General features: G+C 43.3%; 1 long non-coding RNA gene across 5 annotated transcripts in view; it reads left to right on the top strand.

Annotated features, from left to right (window-relative positions):
- The window catches only part of LOC106508464 (uncharacterized), a 315434-nt gene that overhangs the window by 285385 nt on the left and 16988 nt on the right, over positions 1-13061 (top strand). For 2 of the 5 annotated variants that reach the window (XR_014813482.1, XR_014813481.1), the window contains exons 4-6: positions 8464-8499; positions 9249-9357; positions 10148-10212. This is a non-coding gene — a long non-coding RNA (uncharacterized LOC106508464). Of the gene's footprint in view, positions 1-4792; positions 4920-8463; positions 8500-9248; positions 9358-10147; positions 12514-13061 lie in introns of those variants that run through there. The other 3 variants (XR_002346881.2, XR_014813483.1, XR_300089.4) reach the window with 2 other exon arrangements.

Below are 13061 nucleotides of genomic sequence, written 5' to 3'. Positions count from 1 at the left end.
CTCCTGGAGGTCTTTCAAATATGATAGGTTTCAAGACGCTTGTGTTATTTACAATGTTTTCATTTCTAGCTTCTTGCTTTTTTCACTACATGACTGTATGATGTTTATTTTTTTTTTATTTGTTAGGCCCACATATATATTGGTCCTTCCTAATTTCCCATCCTCCTCTTTTTTCTCCAATATTCTTTATTCACTATTACACAGATTCAGGAGAAAGTAGGTGATATGTTGCATTTTAAAGCATTCTTTAGGATGATGAATGTTTTAATGTAGAAAACAGTTATACTATTTTGTCACTCTTTTTCTTAGTTGATATTTTCCTTTAAGAAATCACGTTGCCATTATAAAGCATACTTATTCTATTCAAAGAATGTTCATATTATTTTTGATGGTCTTTACACTGTCTTTAGAAACACAGCAAGAGAGATCATTTTACCTTGTGGACTAAGAAACTGAAACATAAAACTTCAGTAACTTACCTGTTTCTGGCAAAATAAATGTATATGAGTTTACCTAGTTCACCGAATTTATAGAATTGGACCCATGGAAACTTACTGGACAAATCAAGCCACTTAATACAATCACACACTGGTAAGAAAAAAAAAAAACAAAATGAGTGCGAATAGTCCCTGAGAGGAAAACGTTAACTCTCCAGTTTGGCCAATCAGGTCTTGGTTAAACCAGATTATACTGGCTCAACGTTGCCATGATTAAATTATGTCATTTGGCCATGATTCTTAGACTTCTCTGCATGCTTTGTAAGGGCAGGTGTAGAGGAAGAATTAAACTTAGTATCCTTGTGTTTTTCAAAAATGTTGCCAGGTGAAGTTGTACCCTAAATTCCTCATAAATTTCATTTTATTCTTCATTGTTCCTCCCTTCCCCTTCCTGCTAATGAACCCTCATCATACACACTCACACCTGCACATCTGCATTCTCCATAAATAACTCGGCTGTGATACAAGCACTAAAGGATATTGGAATAGCTCATTGACTTTCTTGGGTGTGCTCGCCTCTCCATGCCATTGCGCTTTCTTTGCTGATGAAAAGGAAAGACATGTATTTTTCCTTAGCGTCACCTACCAAGGGCTTTTACTTTAAATATCACTAAGGACACCAAGCATCTAGGAGAATGAGGTATGGTCAACCACGACTTTAAAATAGCATCTTCCATGCAATTTCTGATGCTTCCACGGAGCCTCCTGAGTCTGCACTGGGCTTCTTGGCCCATGGAGGCCTAGACGTGAGCCCATCCCCGAGGGGAACATGCCCTTGTGTGCTTGTGCCCGCTCGATTCCTTAACAACGTGTGCAGATGGTATTATCGGGGTCACACAGATACTTAGCTTATGGGGACCCGCTTATCTTGAAGCGACTTTGAGAACCCATGCTTAGGTTTTTCCGATTTGGGAAATTAAACAAAGAAGCAGCAGCCAAAAAGGATGAAGCAAGAAAGACAAGAGTAATGAAAGGGAAGTCACCATGGCTTCCATCTGATCCGGATATCCAACTTAAAAAAAAGCAAAGCAATTCAAAAGCCCAAACAACCCAGAAAAACTCCCAGAAAACAACAGATATTTTAAGCTGAAAGTGTTCCAGATCCCTCTGACAAAGAGCCTCCCGAGGATTACAATGCAGTCAATGTTGCTTTAATTAAATTTAATGCTGTGTGAAATGCACTCCAAGAAACTTTGATGAATGACTGGGGCAATTCACGGAGCTCACTAAAGGGCATCCAGCCCTTGCCGGGGTGTCAAGCCACGATGAATTGGTTAGTACAGGCATGTTTATAGACTGCCTCGGGATCCTTGTGTCTGTGTGGCAATGTCAGAGATAATGTTATGATTCGCTGGACCTGAGGGGGCTTTGATGACACGGTTAATGAGATGTCCCAGAGAGCGTCCCAGCAGGTTGGGCCCAGACCTCCCACATCAAACGAGGCAGCCTCGCCCCTCCAGAGCCCCTGCCCTCCAAATCCCTCAGCTGGTCTTTTCTTTCCTTGGGGTCTTTCTCCCCCTTTTCTTTCTTTCTTTCTTTCTTTTTTTTTCACTTCTTAGTCAACATTCACTTTGTCTGGCAGCTGAAATTCAAAAGTTGTTAGTTTTTAATTTGGCTTCTTGTTGACCTGACGGTGAACAAAAGATTTTCTGGGATTGTGTGGAAACAGGGAGGGGGAAAAAATAAATACGATTCTGGGAAAGGGTAAAGAAAAAGAAGAAAAACTCCTGGCCAAAAGAGGTAACACAGAAAAATCACTCCACTTAAAAAAAAAAAAAAAAAAGTCTTCTTCCTGTGGACTTTGGTGGTCAAATTTTGTCCTGGGGGAGAGGCTGTGCTAGGTGAACTGAAATTTCATTTGCTTTATTCCCGTCTAAAAGGAGAAGGATTCAGAGAACCAGTCGGATAAAAATGGAAAATGTGTTAGCCAAAGCAAGCACAGAAGCAAGTAATTTATGTATGATTATAAGGGACACAGTCGTATTTTTAACAGTTTTTCTCCTCATTATAGTCTGTGGGTGGAAAAAAAAAAGTCCTTCTGGGAATTGGAGAAAGTAATGGTAGCTGGCAAATAAACACGCTTAGAATATATCTATCTCTGCACAAACTCCCCAGACAGGAAGTGAACAGACAGTGTTACCTCATTAAAGAAGATTATGTATAGAAGGGGCAGCAGAACTATATCGAATAACCTTTTCTGAGAAAGCAAATTGTTTTGTGTATTTTATACTTTAAAGACATTTTAAAATATTTGCCTGTCTAAGTGTAGCCACGTATTTCCTCCTTAGGGAGAAAGCAGTTTTTCTTATTAATATTCTAATATTTTTTTCAGAGAACAGAGGGAAACTAGGACCCTCGTCTTTACATTTCATAAAAATACTTGCTGCTCTGATTTTTCTTATTTCCATAGAAGTCCCTCAGACATGCCTAAAAAGAACAAACAACAAAAGCATTTCCCTATTTTTCCATTATACCCTTTCTTAATTTCTTATTAGTACTACTTAAATATTCTTAATTTTTTTATTGCCGAAGGGTGAGTGAATTATCTAGGTAGAAATGCTCTTATGGGAAGTGACATTTATTTAAAAATAGACTTGCTTTTGCCTAATAGCACTATAATGAGGTTGGAATTAGATCATAAGGACAAAAGTGTCACACATGGTTTGCTTGGGTGTTTCCGAAAGAGAACAGAAAAGAAGCAAGAAGCTAATCTATTTTAAAATAAGTCTAGCTCCAAGATGGTGTGACGAAATAATCTTTGTACTCATTAAGGATCAATTAGTGTTTCCGCTAACCAGACTCTTTCCCACAATTATAAAGGGCAGAAGCTCTCAGATGGCTGGGTGAGAAAAGTCTACCCCAGCTGTACATTGGAAAGTGTAACTTTTTAGGTGAGATGGTAATTTTTATTACAGCAAAGGTGACGTATGGGTTGATAAGAGAACAAACTATAACTAATTGGCGGTTGCTTTAGTAAAGAAAATGATTTCAACCGGTTACATGTTCCTTAAAAGGGAGAGGAAAAATTAAAGGGTCAAAAGAGTAGAATATTTAATAGAAGAGTTGGAGGCAAAACGATGCCTGCTTTGCCTGAGGAGCAGCTTATTAGAAGGTGCCCGTGAAGTGTATTTGCTTGTTATAGATCTATGCCAGGCTCAAATCCTCGGCAAGAAACAAATTACCTGTGTGTTTAAACTTGGCATGGAGCATCAGAGTGTCATACAGACTCGTTCTTTTGCAAGTGACAGAAATATCAGAGTGTCATACAGACTCGTTCTTTTGCAAGTGACAGAAAGTCCAACTCAATCTGGTTTAAATAAACTTTTAAAAAGGAAATACAGAAGTTCCCGTTGTGGCTTGGCAGGTTAAGAACCCAACAGTGTCTCCGTGAGCCTGCAGGTTCAATCCCTGGCCTTGCTCAGTGGGTCAAAGATCATGAATCGCCACAAGCTACGCCAGAGGCCACAGATGCAGCTCCTATTCGACCCCTAGTGGGATCCGTGTGCTGCAGATGCAGCCATCAAAGCAAAACAAAACAAAACAAAAGGAAATAGATTGGCTCCTATTGGTCGAAAGCCTAGGGAAGATATGCCTTTAGGCAGGGCTGCCTTCGGATTTCAAACAGCCTCTTCAGAACTCGCTTTCCCTCCGCTGTCCTCTGTGTAACATACTGATTTCGTTTTTAGTTTCACACCATCGCAAGAGAGCTGCAGCTTTGCCTGCCTCATATCTTGTCAGGTTCAAGTCAAATGGGTCAGACAGACACGAGAGGCACGCTGACTTCAGGGGTTGAGGTCACGTGTCCACCATGAACGTACCACCATCACCAGGAGGTGGTACATTGATCGACTCCAGGCTGGTCACAGGCACCAGCCCTGGAGCCTGGGGAGCATCTTCATCCCACGCAGACCCCATGGACTAAAGAGAGGTGCATAGCCCAATACAAAATGACAGTCTGTAGCGGGAATAAGGGTAAAGAAGCAAACAAAACTGACCCCACGTGCCTCATCTCTCCAGTCTTGCAGGAAATATTCCACCTTTTTCACAATTTGAGAAACCTACCCATGTAAGTTTCGGCTGCTAGTCATAAAGAGTAGAGAAGCAATGTCTCCTTAAAATGGAGCTGGGGAGCGTGCAAATTGTCTACCACGTTGAGCCTCTGAGTCCAGTTGTACAAATACCTCTCGTCACAAAGGGTCACGTCGAAAGTGAATAACAAAGCACTGGGTGATGTTACCATGGTGAGAAACGTTAACTTTAGCTCATCAGCCTCCTGTCATCTTTGTGCATTTTAGGTGGTTAAAGCCACCAGAAAGAGAAGAACCAGGCAGCTGGACTGGGAGAGGAGGAGGAGGGGGACCAGCCAGGCGGCAGAGCCCCAGGGAAGTTACACCTCCAGTGCACCTCAGAGTGCAAGACAAGGTAGCACTGACCAGGGCTGGGGGCAAAAAGAAACCACAGGCAGGGATGCGGCACCGTGTGGGGAGAGCCTATGCTACAGATCTGGACAGTTCTAGAGTTTTCTGGGTCTGAGCCAACACTGGAAGGCTTTTGACTCTCAAAAGTGAAGTCTCATAAATTGCCGGGAAAAAAAAGTTCAAGTTAAGCAACACTTAACGATGACTAGATAGAAGAAGGCATTGGTCTGAAACTAGGTGTTATATTCATTTACACATAGTTCCAGACAGCAATTTTTTAAATGCTGATATGTAAACAAGACAATTGTTTCTTAAGATATTAACGTTTGTGAATCGCAGTGGGTTTTTAAAAAAACAAAAAACGAAACACTAGAGTTGGTTAGATTCCTTTATTCATCTCATACTTCTCTTTGGTGGCAGGAGTACAATTGCAGGCATTTCATTGTTATACTATTTGTAATAGTGTAATTAGCACTATTACAAATTCAGTGCTAATTCAGCCCCTGTAAATTCAGTTTCATCCACTACACTACTAGTTTTGGCTGCCTTCCTTTTTTTCTTTTTTCTTTTTCTTTTTTGGCTGCATCATTGGCATGCCAAAGTTCCTGGGCCAGGGATCAAACCAGAGCCACAGGGAACTGTACATGCATGTGGCGGTGGACAAAAGCAGGTCAACAGCCTTCTCTCATGCAGTTGACATTTCAGTGGGATGAAAGCGAGTCATTTCTTGACTGTCCTTCAAGGATAAGTTCTGTTGAAAAGTGAAGCCCATTTATCCACGCTCCCACTCCCACCTGGCCGCAACACAGTAGGGATCGCAGGGGCCATAAGGCTTGGGCAGCGACACCAGAGAAGTGGAGGAATGTTGCCCTTATGTTTCTCCCCAGCGTTGCATTGCACTTTGGATCAAATCTTGACATGGATGGTCAGTCTCTTCAACATCATAAAAAAGAGACCTCTCTGGAGTTCCCCTCGTGGCTCAGCGGTTAACAAATCTGACTAGCATCCATGAGGATGCAGGTTCGATCCCTGGCCTTGCTCAGCGGGTTAAGGAGCCTGCGTTGCCGTGAGCTGTGGAGTAGGTCACAGATGCTGCATTACTGTGGCTGTGGCACAGTGCAACAGTGCTTGACCCCTAGCCTGGGAACCCTCCATCGGGCCGGGGGTGTGGCCCTAAAAAGCAAAAACAAAAACCACAAAAACTAACTATATTGCTATAGTTCTGATCACTTCACTCTCCTGTTAAAAAAATAAATAAAACCCTTCAAAGCGTTCCTGTGATCTCACATACTCCTTAGCAGACATTAAAGTTTCCTATTATCAGCATCCAGGCTTCCTTTCTTGTCACATCTTCCTGTTCCCTGTCTTTTACGTGGCAGTCATGCACCTCTGCCCTTGCGTGCGCTGGTAGTGCCATCCGGAATGCCTCTTCTTCGGGTCTTACCTGCCGAAAGAACCCCACTGTGGCTATGCTGAGGATATCCCATGTTATCTCTGACCTTGAAGTCTCTCGGGTAGACAAGAAACCAATCATCTCATTTGATTCAGTTGGTTAATACACTTCATTTTCCCTTAAATTTTTTTTCTTCCAACACAAGCTCTTACTGTAGAGTTCCACATTTATGCTACGTTTAGTGTCATGCTTTTAATGCTGGCACAGATAAAATCAAGTGTAATTTCATTCTTAGATCTTAATGATAATTTCTGATCATGATTTTGACCTAAAAACGTACATTGGAGTTTCCTGGTGGCACCACAGGTTAAGGATCCAGCATTGTTATAGCAGCAGTTCAGGTCACTGCTGTGGCACAGGTTCGATCCCTGGCCCAGGAACTTCTGCATGCTGTGGGCTTGGCCAAAATAGATAAATAAATGAATGGATAAATAGATAAATACGAAGAAAGGGTACATTGTTCAAATGGGATTGTGTAGTCTAACTCAAAAGGAGTGAGCAAACTATGGGAGGCCTAAATTGCCATTTATGGTCGTGAACTTGGGAAACAGAATCCGTAGTCGGTTGAGTCTATAACAAAAGAACAGAGAACTTTTCAAAGACCTTGGATATCAAGGGAAAGTGAACTTAGATCATTGTCCAGAAACCTGCCTAGAGATGGGCTGCTTCTCTGAATTCTCTGAGCATGTCATAGTCTGGAGGGCCCAGAACAGTGTTGACCCATGGCGGGGGTCGGGGGACACAGCAAATACCTGTTGACTGATTTACAGCAAGCTCAGAAAAGAAAGGACCAGAAAGGTAGGCCCAGGAAGTGAGAAAAAGAGGAAGAACTCAAGACGCAATCTGAAGGGAACACCACATAAAAATAGTTAACCGTTGACGACTCCACTGGAGTTTTCTTCTTAAAATACTCCACCTCCTTTTCTGTTTTCCACAGCTCCTAGCATGAGGCTTGTCAGTCAAGTATATGGGTACATACCTAACATCTTCTGAATGTATAATAAATGCCTGGGTTTATTGATATAGCTCATTGTATTTTAGGACATGTTGCATGCTCAAGAGTGCCCCATTGGAAGTCAAGTAGCTTTGATTTTTTTTGTTTGTTTGTTTTGTTGTTGTTGTTGTTGTTTTTGCTTTTTAGGGCAGCACCCTCGGCATATGGAGGTTCCCAGGCTAGTGGTCAAATTGGAGCTATAGCCTCCAGCCTATACCACAGCTCACGGCAACACAGGCTCCTTAACCCACTGAGCAAGGCCAGGGATTGAACCTGCATCCTCATGGATGCTAGTCAGATTTGTTAACTGCTGAGCCATAAGGGGAACTCCAGAGGCCAAGTAGCTCTGAGACGTTTAGTATTTTAAACTATACTCAGATAACTCGTTAGGGCGGGGAGGAGGCAGTGGCATTTCTGACAGTGGCGAGAAGCAGAGCCCCCTGGAAATAAGGTACAAAAGAGACACCTTGTGAGGCTCTCAGGGAGGAGGAGGGGGCTCTGAGCAGGCTGCTCTGATAGGTGAGCACGGCTGACTTTTCTTCCATCTTCCTTTTTGCTAGATGTTCCGTTCCCTCCTCCTGCCGCAGGCACAGCAGCACCTGGAGAAACCTCTTTATGAGGCATTTCCTTCACTCTCCCTTTCTCTCCCTCAGTCCTATTCTTCACTCCGCTCTGTGCCCTGGGAAGCTAGCCTCTGTTGGACATCCCTTTGGAAAGCTGGGTACAAAGCGGAAGAAGAAAAGAGGATGAGATCTGGGCGTTTATTTCCTTGGTCTCACTCTGGGGGCGGTTGAGGGTAGACCTTGACCGAAGCTCCATGGTCACTGGCACCTGGCTCCGTGTCTCCCCTCCCCCTCTCTCTTCCTCGTTCCTTCTCCTCTGGTAAGTGCTTCCGGCTCTTGCCTTTGGAAACTTGGGATGAGTCGCATTCCACACTCAGGACATAAGTGTCTTGGAGTAGAGCATTGTTCCGGGTGAGTTCCCAGAGCCTTCACACCTTTGTAAACATGCCTTTTATTAAACTCATATTGAATTATCCAGTCTGAGTGTGCTGTCTCTTTTCTGCTGGGATGTTGACTGACTCAACCTCTTAACTTACAGGGCGACTCCCTGGCTGTCATGTGAATTCCCAAAGAGGTAAATATCTGATTTGGGAGCTCCTGATATGAACATTTTATTATGAAAGACTAGCAGGTTTATTTATTTATTTATTTTTGGTAGCTATCAACTAAACATTTTCTGAAAGTCTATTTACAAATGGAATCCTTTATAAAATTCCAGTTCCATGAGGTCCCATTAATCATGCTTATATATAGAGGAAGAAGTAGGTTTCTGCTTATGTCTTATTGAAGTATTATTAAATATTTCTCTCCAAATATATATCGGGTTTCCTTTTTTTTTAATGCCTACTAAAGACTCTAAGTCATGTCTTATGAAGGAAACCTCTGAAGAGCCAAGACATTATTCTTCAGCCTGCCTGGCTCCTCCACATTTGAAAGAAATAAATTAGATTGCACCAATTAAATGACTTTAATAAACCTGTTGTTTTCAGTACTGGAGTGGGATGTGACTTTTGGAGCAGAACAGGATATAAATTCCATTTCTCTAGCAGAACTCACTGCTGCATCATCATCTTCAAACAACACGTACTCTGCCCAGTAAAAGACAATGGCAAGAGGGAAGGGATTGTATTTGGTAACAGAGCCTTTTAAAATGGAGGAGACAAAATCATTGGATTTATTGGGGCGTAGGTAACGGTACCCTACCATGTGACTATCCCAGGGCTCATGCCCCATGCACAGGAAGTCAAAACCAACCAAGAGCAAAGAGCCATCACGGGATTTGAACTCTGATTCCAATTTGATGACATGATTTTTCTTCCCCAGGGACAGAATCGATTGGGCAAACTGTCTGAACTTCCAGTTGATGTTTAAAATACCTCCTCTCCTCCAAATCACGTAAGAAGGTCTTCACATTGTGAGAGTCTGACAATGGGTAAGTAAGTCAACAGCCAAGGGCAGCTCTTTGGAATTTTCCTTTAACATCTGGAGGAAGCAAAAGACATGTTAGTCAGGGTCCATGTGCAGCTTCCAGAATGGCCACTGCCTTGCACTCTGGCCTTGCCCAGGTTCCGGGGTGCAGATGTGTCCAGCTCATTTTGGAGGACCCTTGCTCTGTCTGGTCCATGGCTTTGTAATGATTCATGCCCAAGAGTTCTGGACCGAGACCATCTACATTCAAGCGTTGACACTGGTCACCTCCAGCGACCTTAGGCAAGTCACCTGACCTCTGGTTTCCTTGGTTTCTGTAAATGTAGGATAAAAATAATTCCTATTTCTTAGATAGTCGTAATAATGAAATAATGCATTTGCTCATTAAAGGTATTAAATTAAAACTCATTGATGCTGTATACCTGAAGCTACTGCAACATTGTAAGTCAACCATACTCCAGTGATGTTTAAAAAAAAAACACACACACACATTGAAAGTTATACATGAAATGCTTTTAGCACTGAGCCTGGCATGTGGTCAATGCTCAATAAATGGGAACTATTTATCATCATTATTATTGTGGAAAGTGTTCCGCATTTTGTAAAGTGGTTAAAAATATTAGCTATTTTTATCATTATATTTCCAGATTTTGCTGTTCTAGCCATTGCGTGTTTATCAATAAATTGTCAGAATAGCATTTCCCACTTATTCTTTGTCCATGAGAGTATGTGCTAGGTTAGCAATGATGCACTATTGATTGAAGATCTTGGTAACTGTATTTTTTTTCCTTCAGATGGAGATGTTTTGCTTAGGTCTTGATCTTTCAGGGGAAGAAAATGAGGACATCATCAAAGAGATGTATGTGAGATTTCCGAATTTAACTGTTTCCATATCCTGCTTCTTCTTTTTGCCTTTTTGGAGCATTTGCTTCTGACCAGTAATATTTTCAAATAAGCATTTCTAAGCAGCACCCTATACTGTACATATGGAATGCAGTATATGGAATCCGCTATTCAAATAAGCATCTCTAAGTAGCACCCTCTACTGTATACATGGAGTACAGTATATGCAATACAGTGAGTTTAAAAAAAAAGCAAGCCTGGGAGTTCCCATCGCGGCTTCGCAGGTTACGAACCCAGCTAGTATCCATGAGGATGTGCGTTTGATCCCTGGCCTTGCTCAGTGGGCCAAGGATCCAGAGTTGCCACAAGCTGTGGTGTAGGTTGCAGACATGGCACAGACCTGGCATTGCTGTGGTGTAGACTGGCAGCTGGAGCTCTGATTCGACCCTTAGCCCAGGCACATCCATTTGCCACAGGTGTGGTAATAAAAAGGAAAAAAAAAAAGCCTCAAAATGTTGAATTAAAAAAGTTAGACAATCTGTTCAAAACATGGACTTTATCAGCTATTATTTCCATCGCTATACACGCTCGTCCCTAACAGGCATTGCTAATAGAGTGCTGCAGTCATTCATGCGGTCTGGGTTACAACCTCGGAATCTCTTCAGCACAGCACCAGGTAACAGCTTCTGGTGCGTAAGAAGGTCAGACTAAGGGACAAACGTAAGATGCCTCCCTCGCCTCGCCCCCGCCCCCGCCCCAGATCGCGCACCTGCTGAACAGCAGCAGCGTTGGCGTCGGGACTCAGCGTTTCCAGATGGGGCGTTCGTAACTCGGTAAATGGCCATGTGCTGGAAACAAATTTCATGAGATTCTCCAAAGATCTTCCTGTCTTCTGAGGTGACTTTTGCATGAAGAAACCAGCTTCAGTGACATCTCTGAGGACTGGCTTCAAGAGCTGTACTTCTACTTACTTCATTTCCCGTTTTAGCTTTCATGAAAAATCAGCCTGATCCTTAGCAGTCCATAAGGAGATTGGTTCAGTGTCAGGAGCAGAAGTGACAGATGAGCCAGAGGTTGTACTTTTGTTTTCAGTGTGGCCCGTGGTAGCGAGCTGGGAAGTGTTTTGCGCATGCGTCATGCGCCCTGGGCCCCGCCTGCCCCGCTGGGGGGCCTCTTGGAGTGTCTCCCTCACCCACTTCCCCTGCCAGTTCCTTGGGTGCTTCGGTTTTCACGTGGTGACTCTGAAAAGTCTAGCAAGTGTCATGTCTGCTCTCGCCTCAGGGTTCAGATTCAAGGAAGGTTTCCTTAACTGGGAGATGACATCAACCTGAAATAAGTCCAACACTCTCTGGCAAGAAAAGCAGCCAGTATCAGGAAGGAGCGATATTAGAAGGCTACAGAGCCACCAGCTGTTATGCAGAGAATGGCTCTGAGAGCTGGAGAGAAAGGCAGATACCACCCTGTATGATGCAGACTCTCCTTGCTGCTTGCTGTGAGCAACGGCATCCTTCTCCCTCTCCCGATACCAGACCTGATGGAGCAGGCGGTCTCGGAGGGAGACGTGGCAGAAAGAAAATGTGGAATCTGCCCTTCCTGAGGCACGTCCACCTTTTTTTCCAAGACAGTGTGTTAAATTCACTTTCACGTCAATGCGGAGATGCCTCAGTCACGCTAAAGCCACCCTCCCATCCCCCACCTGCCCAGGCGGTGGGGCACATCACCTAATTCTGTTAGACACTCTCCAAGGAGACTGGAAAGCAACTTGCAGACACTGCTAAGAGGTTTTCTTGGAACATTAAAGCTACAGTGGCATAAGGGCTGGATGATGGTGCAGAGTAAAAAGATCTGCCATGCGTATCCCTCCCTCCTTGCTGAGATGGTTATTAACAATAATAATAATCCCACCTTCCATTTACTAAGCTCAGCAGTGTCCAAGGGCCTCAGGTGAAAGCTCTCCTTTTATTTCTCATGCTTTGCACTCGAGAAGATGCTAATTGCTTGTGAACTAACCATTAGAGGAAGAATTGAGAACAAAAAGGTTGGAGTTCCCATCGTGGCGCAGTGGTTAACGAGTCTGACTAGGAACCATAAGGTTGTGGGTTTGATCCCTGGCCCCACTCAGTGGGTTAAGGATCTGGCGTTGCCGTGAGCTGTGATGTAGGCCGCAGATGCGGCTTGGATCTGGCATTGCTGTGGCTGTGGTGTAGGCCGGCAGCTGTAGCTCAGATTGGACCCCTTGCCTGGGAACTTCCATATGCTGCAGGTGCAGCCCTGAAAAAAGACAAAAAAAAAAAAAAAAGGAAAAGTTTAAAAAAAAAAGAACAAGTTACAAAAACTAGCAGTGAGGAAGGAGGAAAATTAGATGCTATTTCAATTTTCCCCGTGTAGGCATGAGAATGAAGAGGGCATATCAATGCTTACACAGAATTTATTCCATTAACAATGAATGTTGGGAGTTCCCATTATGGCTCAATGGTAACTAGCCATAGTATTCATTAGGATGTGGGTTCAATTCCTGACCCTGCTCAGTGGGTTAAGGATCCGGCATTGCAGTGAGCTGTGGTGGAGGTCACAGATGCGGTTTGGATCACACACAGCTGTGGCTGTGGCGTAGACTGGCAGGTGCAGCTCCGATTAGACCCCTAGCCTGGGAACTCCCATGCTGTGGGTGTGGCCCTTAAAAAAAAAAGAATGAATGCTAAAGATGGTTCCCAAACATTTCTCTACCAAAGGCTTCTGCAGGCTCCATATTTTGAAAAATAACCTGGAAAACTGCATTTATTAAAATAAAAAAGCAATTTTTCTTGTCCTCATTTCTATTTATAATAGCCATATTTAATTGGTACAATTGTAAGTTGCTATAAA

Source organism: Sus scrofa, chromosome 8 (assembly GCF_054392235.1).
Source record: "Sus scrofa isolate SSC_HxYL_T2T_F1_AM1 chromosome 8, Sscrofa_HxYL_maternal_Yorkshire_Landrace_v2.0, whole genome shotgun sequence".
NCBI classification, from domain to species: Eukaryota; Metazoa; Chordata; class Mammalia; order Artiodactyla; family Suidae; genus Sus; species Sus scrofa.
The sequence above is the reverse complement of the archived record's forward strand: the minus strand, read 5'-3'. Positions and strand labels throughout refer to the sequence as shown.